This window comes from Nymphalis io, chromosome 17 (genome assembly GCF_905147045.1).
Source record: "Nymphalis io chromosome 17, ilAglIoxx1.1, whole genome shotgun sequence".
NCBI lineage: Eukaryota > Metazoa > Arthropoda > Insecta > Lepidoptera > Nymphalidae > Nymphalis > Nymphalis io.
The window spans coordinates 5,279,682-5,292,063 of NC_065904.1; the positions used below are offsets into that span (position 1 = coordinate 5,279,682).

The following is a 12,382-nucleotide window of genomic DNA, read 5'->3' on the forward strand; positions in this document are numbered from 1 at the left end:
TTTTCTAGCTACATAATAAAATCCCGAACTGAGTTTTCCTTCGAGGGATGATAAATGATAAATCCACTGAAGCTTTCAAGCTACAGTTTCTAATATGTATCTAAATAGATTGTTAATCAATACACAAAAGTAATTAACTGAAATAACGATTTAATGCTTTTACTATTTTATTTAAGCTATAATAGAATATAGTCGAAGTCGATAATATAACAATTGTTTTTCATTATCTTTGTTTTATTATATCAAATATCGTTATTTGTCTTATCTTAAAAATAAAAACAAATTAACTCAATTATTGATAACAACAGTGCTATACGAAGAGTGAGTTCTTACAGAATATGCACTAATATAATAAAATAAAAAGCCGAGATGGTCCAGGTGTTGAAAGTCACTAGCAGGAACAGATATTTAATGGGTGAATCCGAACTTTCCAAATGAATTGTAGGAAAACACAATCAAATCTTTAACAGTTTTTATTTTAAAATGTCACAGACACAATTCACACGGGACACACTCTCATTCGCTGTCGCCCCCGATCGAATGACGTTTTATCCGTCAAAAAAAGAACCATTGACAGCTCGCCACCGGTTATCGTTCAAAAAACTAAACGCTAACATACGGCCATTCTGCTATTGGAATGTCCCCATTCCCAAATAATGCTCGGCCATTCGAATTAGAGTATGACCACATACGACAAATTTTAGAGTACATGTATATTTTATATATTAAGTTTTAAGATAAGATATTTAATTAAATAAATTTAGGTAGAAAACCCGAGTTACATTGAATGAAAAGTAAATTATACAATAAAATAAAAAATAAAAAAAAATTCAAAAGTAAATATTACAGTAAATACCTAGTACACTGTACTTGAGTTTTTACACATTTATTTAAATGATAATCATAGAATATAGTTAATTTCTAAGTCTATCAAATAGTTACGTTTACACATTTATTTAAATAACAATCTTGGTAGGTGGGTTGATAATTTCAAGTTTTGATCAAACATTAAGAAACATTTAAAATGATACAATCACTTAATTAATCAATAGTTATTCCGTTAATGTCAGAAACACTAATAACGCACTTCACTGGTAATCACTACACTAATAAACTAGATATCACTTCATTCTTATTTGGACGTACATTGTGTCAAGCTTAATGAACTTGAGCTACCGTTTGCCGCCCTCGGGACACGGCCTGCTCATTAACAGCACATAGTCGAGGTAAGCTACCGTTTGTCACCATCGGAACACGGCCTGCTCATACGTCACATAACGAAGCTACCGTTTGTCACCGTCGGAGCACGGCCTGCTTATACGTCGCATAATGAAGCTACCGTTTGCCACCATCGGGACACGGCCTGCTATTCGATGTTACTCTTCATTTCATGGGATTGTCTCTTTTTTTTTTAAATAATTTCGAGAAATATTTAATTCAGTAATCACTTGCCCTGATCGATTCAGACATCAGACCTAAACTGTAAATGGTAAGGAGAGGATATTATAGGATAGGTTAATCTAATCACTGTTAGTCTCGCCACTACTGTCATTACTCCCGCTTATTGAAGGAGAAACTTGGAAAGTTACCCACGGCTTTAGTTGATCAGCAGGATATATATTTTTGTACTTTTTGCCGGTATGACCTTCGATACTAGAAATTTCGTATCTATCATTATCTAAAATAGTTGTTACTCTAAACGGGCCTTTAAACTTTAGTGCCAATTTCTTACTTTTACCTTTTTGCGGATTGTAGTTAGGGATCATAACTAAGTCATCATCATCAGATCATTTAAAGAGTTTTGTAGGAGCCCTAGTTCTATCAAATGTCATTTTCATTTTCTTTTGATTTTCTATTATATTCTCCGCTACCTTTTCTCTAACTTTTTCCCTATTTTCTCCGATTTCCCTTTCATGACCATCCTCTAAAGCCCCCTTTAAAATATTTTCAGCAGGATTATTTGTCCGTTTACCAAAAACTACTTCTGCTGGAGATTTCCCGATACCTTTATTTAAAGTATTATTAAAACTCCATTGTAATTTATGAATATTAATGTCCCAATCCCTTTCATGAAGTCCGTGGTTCATAGCGGCCAAGGAGTTTAGAATGGATCGATTATAGCGCTCAACTTGTCCGTTTGCCCGGGGAGTCGCTACAGCGTTAAGGACATGTTTTATACCTCTAGATGTCACAAAATCTTTAAATTCCCGTGAAGTAAAGCTTGTGCCTTGATCAGATATAAGTACATTCGGACAACCAAAATTAGCGAAGATTTCCTCAAGAATCTTTATTGATGTTTTAGATTTTGTGTTCCTTACAGCCCTAATGAATATATATTTGCTAAACCCGTCTACTGCAGCTAAAATGTATGTATTTCCGCGTTAACTTTTTATAAATGGGCCTAGATGGTCTATATGTATAGTATGGAAGATACAAGGAGTCTTGGGTATTGGATTTAAGAACCCGGTCTTTTTACCTGTCACCTCTTTATTATAAGCGCAGCTAATACATGCCGACACATACTTTTTAATAAACCTTTTCATTTTGGGAAACCAATAGTCCGAGCCTATCTTCTCCAGAGTTTTATCGAAACCAAAATGCCCTGCCTCGTCATGGTTTAACTGACAAATACGCCAACGAGCCCCATTTTGTACTACCCACTTTAAGCCACGCCCAACTTTTCGATATATTCTACCGTTACGCAAAACATAATTGTTTCGGATATCTTTAAAATCACACTCTTTAGTGTCAAGAATATCCTTTATATGTTTCAAGTGGGGATCGGTCATTTGTACAGTGTGGAGCTAATCCTCAGTGGATATTTGTGAAACCTCTAACTCTTCGGCGTCATCTGCTGGGGTTACTGGGTTCCTGGTACGTGCTGCATGTTATGGCCGGGTTTGTATTCTATAACGAAATCATACTCTTGTAACATTAGCCACCATCTAGCAACTTTAGGCAACAAATCCCGTTTTGTTAGAGTAGTTCGTAGCGCATTGCAATCAGTGACCACCTTAAACCGAATCCCTATTAAATATACCCGAAACTTCTTAAGTGACATTACAACCGCCATGGTCTCTAGTTCGTGAGAATGCCACATTGCCTCTTCTCGAGTCGTTTGCCGACTAAAATACGCTACAGGGCGCAAAGCAGAATTTTGGTCCGACCGCTGTAATAGAACGCCGCCGACACCAACTTTACTTGCATCACAATGTACTTCCGTGTCATATTCCGGGTTATATAATGCGAGAACGGGTCTGGATGTCAATTTAGATTTGATTTCCATAAAAGCTGCTTCTTGCTCAGGGCCCCATTGCCATAGTGCATCAGCCTTTGTTAATTTCGTGAGTGGCCTTGCTAGGGTTGCAAAGTTATAAAGGAATCGGCGAAAGAAACTGGCAAGGCCAACAAATTGTCGTACTTGATGCACACTTGTTGGGGTCGGAAATTCTGCTACAGCTTCAACCTTTTTACCACCTGGTCTAAGACCTGATACAGAGATTTCGTAGCCTAGATAATCTATTTCCGACTGGAAGAACGAGCATTTTTTTTAAATTTAATGTAAGATTAGCTTGCGATAGTAATTTCAGAATTTCCTCTAATTTTCCAAAAGCCTCTGAAAAGGTGCTACCGGTAGTCAATAGATAATCTAAATACGGAATAGCTAAGTCGAACCGTTTATTACCTAGGGCCTTATTAATCATGTTTTGGAATACGGCTGGGGCATTAACCAGACCAAAGGGCATTCTTGTGTACTCGTAATGCCCATCCGGAGTTACGAAAGCAGTGAGATGTCGTGATGATTCAGCAACAGGGATTTGGTAATAACCTGAAGCTAAATCTAAACTAGTAAACAGGGATTTGCCACTTAACCTATCGAGCTGATCATCGATGACCGGCATGGGATAGCTGTCCTTGACGGTCTTTTTATTGAGAGCTCTGTAGTCAACACACAGCCTATACTCGCCATTTTTCTTACGAACCAGTACAATTGGGCTTGCGTAGGGTGAGTTGGATTCTCTTACAATGTCATTGGCCATTAAATCTCCAATCATTGATCTGACAACGGCTCTCTCGCTGAAAGGAAGTCTATACGGCTTGTATGTTACCGGAACGTCGTCATTTAAGCGTATCGTCATGTCTGTTATATTAGTCAATCCGAGTTCTTTCATATTAAACGCAAAGCAACTCCTACAACCTGTTCAAAAGCTCTACTAGTTTATCCCTCTGCCCTGCATCTACATTTGGTCCTATATTTATCATTTCTAGAGTAATAGGCGCCTTGCTCTCCATCGGTTCATTTTGTAAAGGTCCATTTAGATTTTCAGTTGAAATTCTTTTTACCTCAGCATCTACTTTTGATTTAAAATCTTCGTTATTTGGTAGTAAAATGGCTCGGGATAAGAGGCTACCGCCCTTTACTGTAATGGGCTTACTTGAAAAATTTAGGGCGAATACGCTTCCTCTCCCTTCATGAAACTCATATATACCCTGAAGTAAGCAGTATTCTGCACCTGGTTTCATGCAAATATTCCCAGGAATGAAAAGGGGACCGTTAAATTCCGAGTTGTCTATATACACCGAGATCACTCACAGACCATTAAACGTAACGTCTGTAGTCACTTTTACTCCTAATCTGCTTACATTAGTGTCGTCACAATACAGTGTCAGTTGCGTACTAGTCTTGTAGACGGTCACATATGGCAATTCGGTTAAGGATTGACCTATCAGAACATTTGTATTCATGAATTCATCGTCTATTACATATGCCTTCACGTCAGCTTTCACAGCATCCACTTCATTGTTACCGTGACCCCACCGGATGGTACTACGCTGCCTAAGCCGAAACCTTTTATAACCGGAAGCTGTGTCATATTTAACTCTAAATTCAACTGTTTTATAAGTGTACATATGCTGCCAAAGTCTATATATGCTGTATGTGTAACGCCGTTTAATTTAATAGTCTTAAAATACTTGCCGTTATCTTTCTCATCCTTAGTAATATTGAGTACATTTTTGGTGTCCGCGCTTTGTGGCACATATGTAGTCGTCGGCATTTCTTGGGGATGAAGCCTTGGTTTTGTGCAATCGGGAGCATTAGGTCCCAGGCGTGAGCACTTGTCACAACTTTGGAGGGTAGATAATTAAAAAGAACGCGCGACTGAGTTGAAAATGTTACTTAAACAAATTGTTTACGTTACAATTACGACGATATATTTGTAACGGTTTCGGTGCTTTCCATTTTATCAAGATGTGTATTTATAAACAAAAACTATTTAAATATACATTAATCTGTACTAGCTTCTTAATGAAATTCACATGGTCTTGACGTAAATCTAGAAAACTATGTATGAACTTTGCAGTAGTTTTATGGATAAGTTTATACTTACATTATAATTGATATTAAATTGTAGTAGGCGTTTATTTATGACAACAGTAGATATTTTCCCAGAATGAAGAAATGTTCCCAGGTAGGTAACCACTTAACAACAACATTATAGCCTCTTTATTTGTATCAGGCCAAACAAAGGGAATGCATTGAAGGAGATATTAATATGTATACCTACCTACCCATCCTCACAACTTTGCTTTAATTTCCATTGATATATATTATTGGTGGAGGTGGATAGTTAGATACATTATTACAATATAGATCGCGGCCGCCACAGTGCTGACCGCTGAACATAAATATCTCCAGATGGATAAGTACATAAAATAAGAAAACATACCTGTGGGTATCCTCGAACGTTCATCCCACTTCTGATGTTGAAAGTCACTAGCAGGAACAGATATTTAATGGGTGAATCCGAACTTTCCAAATGAATTGTAGGAAAACACAATCAAATCTTTAACAGTTTTTATTTTAAAATGTCACAGGCACAATTCACACGGGACACACTCTCATTCGCTGTCGCCCCCGATCGAATGACGTTTTATCCGTCAAAAAAAGAACCATTGACAGCTCGCCGCCGGTTATCGTTCAAAAAACTAAACGCTAACACAGTAGTAAGAACGCGTGAATCTTAACCGATGATCGAGGGTTCAAACCCGGGCAAGCACCACTGAATTTTCTTGTGCTTAATTTGTATTTGTAATTCATCTCGTGCTTGACGGTGAAGGAAAACATCGTGAGGTAACCTGCATGTGTCTAATTTCATTGAAATTCTGCCATATGTTTATTCTACCAACTCGCATTGGAGCAGCGTGGTGGAATAAGCTCCAAACCTTCTCTTCGAAAGGGAGAGGAGGCCTTAGCCCAGCAGTGGCACATTAACAGGCTGTTATTATGCACTAATATTGTCAACTGATTAATATTCTTGAAATTTTATAATTGTCACATATCACTATCTGATATTTCGAGACCGATTTCTGCGATGAATCTCTATATAATAGCCCTACAGAGCCATTTAAGGTAATACATTAAAACTAATATTATAATTATTGTGATATTTACACAAAAACCTAGTCAATTTTTGACTATTTTTTATTATAAGTTTTACAGCAGCAATAAAATAGTGCGCCTGGCTTGATCGTAAATTGACTTTGTTGCATTAATCAAAGTTATAAATTTTTTAAAATTGTTTTTTATTTATATAATAGAGTGTAACTGTTAATTATTTGTTGCTTTAACATATTCTTTAAAACTTAAGGATCATTGAAATCACATAGGAAGACACTGAGATTTTTAGTATCAAAAAGTATTTCGTAAATAAGAAAATTTTGTAATTTTGACTATGTAAAAAGTTCGATTTATCTTAATTAATAATTTTAAAAGAGCTTTAATTTTGCAACTTATTTTTCTTTTAATCAATGTTTTCACCTTTATTCTAATTAGTTATGTTTACACTTAGTAAGCCTTGTACACCGACCTACGCTTCATTTCATCAAATGAAAAATTTCTACGTTGCCTTGAGTGGGTATTTCTTATTAGTATACACACATAGATACCAGTTTTATTTGTAGAATTAAATAAAATGTAAAACTACCGCCGCTTCGAAATAAACATATATTCTATTGAGAACAACCAGCTCAATTGTTATTATTTTCCATCAATTAAATCACAGAGGTATGTTATTTGAAGGCAATTAAATTCCTTGCTTTTTTATCATCGACCTACATAGACGTTTATTGAGGCTTTTTTTACTTGTTTTAAATTTATTGAAAGACTTTGGTTATCATTTTACAACAATTATAAAATGTGAAATGTAAATCTTATATGTAAATTTATAAAATGTCACGATTCTTTTTCATGTTTTAACACATAAAAATAGCTGCTTTTTATTTGGCGAAATAAAGCTGAAACGATGTTTGTAAAAACTAATACTTGGTGTTAGGACTTTGTGTAAGCCACGCTGGTTTGCTTGTAAATGAACCACGCTGGTTGACTCATCCTAACTACAGGCACAAAGGACATATTAATCAAATTGGCGGAGCATTGACAAGTCTGACTACCGACTATATTATACATATTTTATTTGTTTTTGTATATTTATGGAAATAAACCATTAATCAGCAACATTATATCCGTATACATACTAAACTTAAGTCTCTATCGCCAAGTCGTTCTCGGATCGAATCAATATGCCCCGTATTCATTATCATTAATTTTAATTCGTGCGGCGCTGGGGCAGGCGGCACGTGCCTGAAATGACCAGACCATGAATGGCTATTACGGAAACGTTAAATTGAATTTGGAACTGTGTTAATGATACAAATTTAGTGGTTACTGTCTTACTTATTAGATTGATAACAATATAATAAATAATAATAAAAGTTTGAAAATAAGAGTACAAAAATCTAAACTTGCAAATTCATGTATCTTTGTTTTCCTCAAATATTTAATAAAGATTATGGTCGTAATTAGACCAATGGACGAACTGTAGTTTATACAATCACATGAATGTTACTTTTTGAAGATTCTGTTTGATATTAATTAAAGCATATTTGAATAAAAACATGGTCTTTTTTATTTTATTTATTTATTTTATTTTTTAATTTTTTATTGCACACAATTTACAAACATATAATGACATATAATAACAAGTAGTACATATAGCATGCAAAGGCGGCCTTATCACTTACAGTGATCTCTTCCAGGCAACCTCTGTAAAAAGAAATGGTTGTTTTTTTTAGTCCTACGCGTCCAATACAACGATGTGTTGAGGCCGGTGTTGAGGAAACCTCGACACTGTAGTGCGTCGGCAATGTTCGCTGATGCTCGCGTGGACGATTTTTTTTCTATAATACGCAAGCGTGTCGCCTCCATTATGAGCAGAACTTCGAAAAGTACCAACACCCTCCTCAGCACATTGGCTTGTAAATTGGACAGTCACTTCTGGGAGCACTGGAATGGTATACATGTGAAGCGGGTCTAATTCTAGGATTAAGTACTAACATAGTTTAAGCATTCGTTAGTAATCTATTTAATTTTAATTATTTATTTTAACTTATTTGTTATTATTTTTTAATTTTATTTGAATTTAATGTTAATTTTAATTTAATATGGATTGTTTAATCTGAAATAAAGTATTATTATTATTATTATTATTATTATTTAGATAGGTAGATAGACAAGTGGACCGCCTGATAGTAAATGGTCGTCACCGTCCATATATACGCCACCATCCTTGGGAACTAAGTTGTTATGTCCCTTGAATCAAAACTATATGATAAGCGGTTGGTTACCCAGCCCTATCATCAGGCAAATATAAGTTGGCACGCAATGTTTTACATGGAGAATATTTTTGCGCAGTCCACCTTGTTGTAACACATGTAGATTACGCGGCAGCGTCGCAATTGCAGCTTGGTTTTCATGCAATTTATAAATGAAATATTTGTGGTGCAAGGAACTAAGTGCCCCACTTTCAGCGCCATTATTGTTAATTTGGGTAGAGAGCGCTTGTTAATAACGACCAGATGGTTTGATATTATGTTACGGTTACATGAATATGAAAATATACCTATTGGTCAATTTTAGTATTTTATTATTATTATTATTATTTAATATTAATACTGAAATGTGTTTCCCGAATAGTGGAATACAGTCACCCCATTTCAACTCTGGGATCTCTTGAATAAGGGTTTTTCGTTTTATGAATATATATCACAGCATTGACATTATGGACTTTATTTAGTGATGGAAATGTTGGCGGTAAGCCATCCCAAGGTCAAAAGGGTTAGTTATCAAGGAAGGTTAGTCATCAGATATTCTACCGCAAAACAGCAGTACTTGGTATTGTTGTGTTCCGGTTTGAAGGGCGAGTGAGCCAGTGTAATTACAGGCACAAGGGACATTAAATCTTAGTTCCCAAGGTTGGTGGCGCATTGGATATGTTAGCGATGGTTGACATTTCTTACAATGCCAATGTCTAAGGGCGTTGGTAACCACTTACCATCAGGTGGTCCATGCTCGTCCGCCTTCCTATTCTATAAAAAAAAACAATTAGAAAGGACAGGCTTAAATTTAAGACAGACCTGTCTGATACCATATACACCACCATACACCAGATATAATTGTTTTTCCATACGTTGCGAAAGACTGCTACAATATTAATAGCATTCGCTCAAAACACTTATTTTAGGTCAGCGCAATGGTATAATACGAGATTTTTTTTTATTCAAACTTATGCCAAGGGCAATGGCAAAGCTGACGAACTTTCGATTTTGGAAAAATAATTATGTAGTGAAACTATTTATGCTATACTTTAAATTTTAATGTGAATTTAATACAAAAATAAAAAAATAAACAAATTTGCATCATATATAACTATAATTAAAGAACCGTACGTACGTATTTATTTTGTATTAATACAATTTAAGCTCGATTAAAAACAAATTTACACGTGCAGATCTATACACGGAAGTTCTAGAATTTAAAAATTCATACTCAATTAAGTTAGCAAACAGGCGAAAACATGGAAACTGTTTTCCTCCTAACATATTGATTCTTGAAGCTCAATAAAGTACTCATTCGATAGACTATTTTGAGATCGCGAAGTTGGAACACAGGTGCAAATTCGAGTCTCTTACGTTTGCTACATTGGGGTTACTACCCTCATGAAAAGTAGGTCAGCGCGACGGAGATACGGTTTTAAGACAAAGATTTATTAAGTTCAGATCCTACATTCTTTATCTGTAAGGTAAAGTAAACTTTCTATCTCAAATTAGTTTGTCAGAAGTTTCGTATAGCCTAGAATATACAAAAATTATCTAAAATATAGGTTTGCGAGAAAAAAAAATTGTTCAATAATATTTATGTAAACGTTAATAATATTTAATTAAATGTTTTGGTTATATATCTCATTGGGCGTATTGAAATAAATTCATAAAAAAAATATATTAAAACATTACCAAATATTTACGTTTAATTTTAATATATACATTTAGTCAAAGAGTTTTATATAACAAGTACTAGTCGATAGTTGTGGTTTCGAATGGGTTATGTAGTTTTGAGAGCATATATATTATAAAAATGGATATTATATTATATTAATTTATTTATAACATTGAGTGATCTCAAGAGTGTCACTCAAGTTTCGAATTCACCCCCATTCCCACTTGGGAGTTTATTTCCGTAGTCAGTTCTCATTGGATGCCAAACATGAACAGGCCAAATCAATATTAATTTGACTTACACGTTATATAATTTAACTAGTGATTAATGTTTTAATGGTAGGAGAGGTAGTAAGTATAATTTTTACACAACAAGTATCAAAGTTTTTGAGTTTTGAAAACTGTTCGTTCGAAATAAAAAATATGTAAAGTTATAATAATAATAATAATATCCTGGGACATTTTTTTTTCACACACGGCCATCTGATCCCAAATTAAGCTTGTACAGAGCTTGTATTATGGAAACCAGACAACTGATATACTACATATACTATTTTTCTTTTTGTAAATACATACTTATATAGATAATTACACCCAGACTCAGGACAAACAGACATGTTCATGCACACAAATATCTGTCCTGGGTGGGAATCGAACCCACAACCGTCAGCGTGAAAGGCAAGCATCCACCAACCACGCCAACCGGCTCGTCAAAGTTTAGTCTATAGGTTTAATATTGTGATGAATATGTATTATATAACGGATAAAAATTTGTACACCAACTTTTTAGGTCAACATAAAAACTTTTTGGTACCCGTTTTTTGGTATACGTAAAAGTAGAGTTTGTTTCACATACTTGTATCCGCTAGAAATGTTTTTGAATGCTTAAAAAAATAACATGTGAGAAACTGAACAACCAAACTGAATTCCAACAAAAACTCGAACATAGAATGGGCAAGATAAATGGTTGACGTAAAAAAATTACTTACGCTGTTTTTATGATTCTCTGTTCGGATAAACGAGACTTTTGCGATCAGGATCTTATTGAAGCTTAGAATACTTGTTAAAAAAATTAACGATGTATATTTAAGACTTTATACGTGAAGATATTTACTACTTTCGAAGTATTTGCCAGGGACTGATGGATATCCCAAAGCTATAATACATGTAAGCCAAGCCTCAGCCAATTCTTGCGCAGGCAAAACTGAAATAAGAGGAGGGAATCCAGAGTTTCAGCAGAAGGACCTTTACAATAAGATAAATAACTGAATACATAACTTTATTGCACAATTACAAGGAAAATAAGACAAATACAAGTAAAAAAAACAAAAGCTTAAGAATAGTCATGCTATATAAACTTAATTACGGACTGTAAGATGATGCATGCAAGGCGGTCGGTCTTATCATTCAAAGGATCTCTTTTAGACAACCCTGCATTAAGATACTTTGACGAGCCGGTTGGCGTGGTCGGTGGATGCTTGCCTTTCACGCCGAAGGTTGTGGGTTCGATTCCCACTCAGGACAGATATTTGTGTGCATGAACATGTCTGTTTGTCCTGAGTCTGGGTGTAATTATCTATATAAATATGTATTTACAAAAGAAAATTAGTATGTGTAGTATATCAGTTGTCTAGTTTCCATAGTCAAAGCTCTGTACAAGCTTAATTTGGCATCAGATGGCCGTGTCTGCAAAATGTCCCAGGATATATATATAAATATATTCTAATATATTCTTCATCTATATTCTATACTTGCAGTACATAACGGGCGAGTGCATTATATATGTATACAATACATATAATATATGTACTAAACCATTTTATTCTTTCGTCATATTGTAAAGTTATTCAATTCCACTTGTGTTATGCAGGGTCTTGTGTAGGCAAATTGATACAATGTATGCTATCGTCTACATATTGGCCAATCGAACTGATAGAAGCCTTTGGTTTGTGTCCATCCCGTGTGGTAAAGCACACCAAACAAACCGTACACTCGTTGGCATATTCAGCCAGCTAGACGGTGACAGTGAGCAATAACGAGGCAACTACGT

At 35.0% G+C, this 12,382-nt stretch overlaps 1 protein-coding gene across 1 annotated transcript in view; it reads right to left on the reverse strand.

The window, feature by feature from the left end:
* The window catches only part of LOC126775142 (cell adhesion molecule Dscam2), a 232,919-nt gene that overhangs the window by 174,297 nt on the left and 46,240 nt on the right, over window positions 1-12,382 (reverse strand). The gene's annotated exons all lie outside the window — the stretch shown is intronic.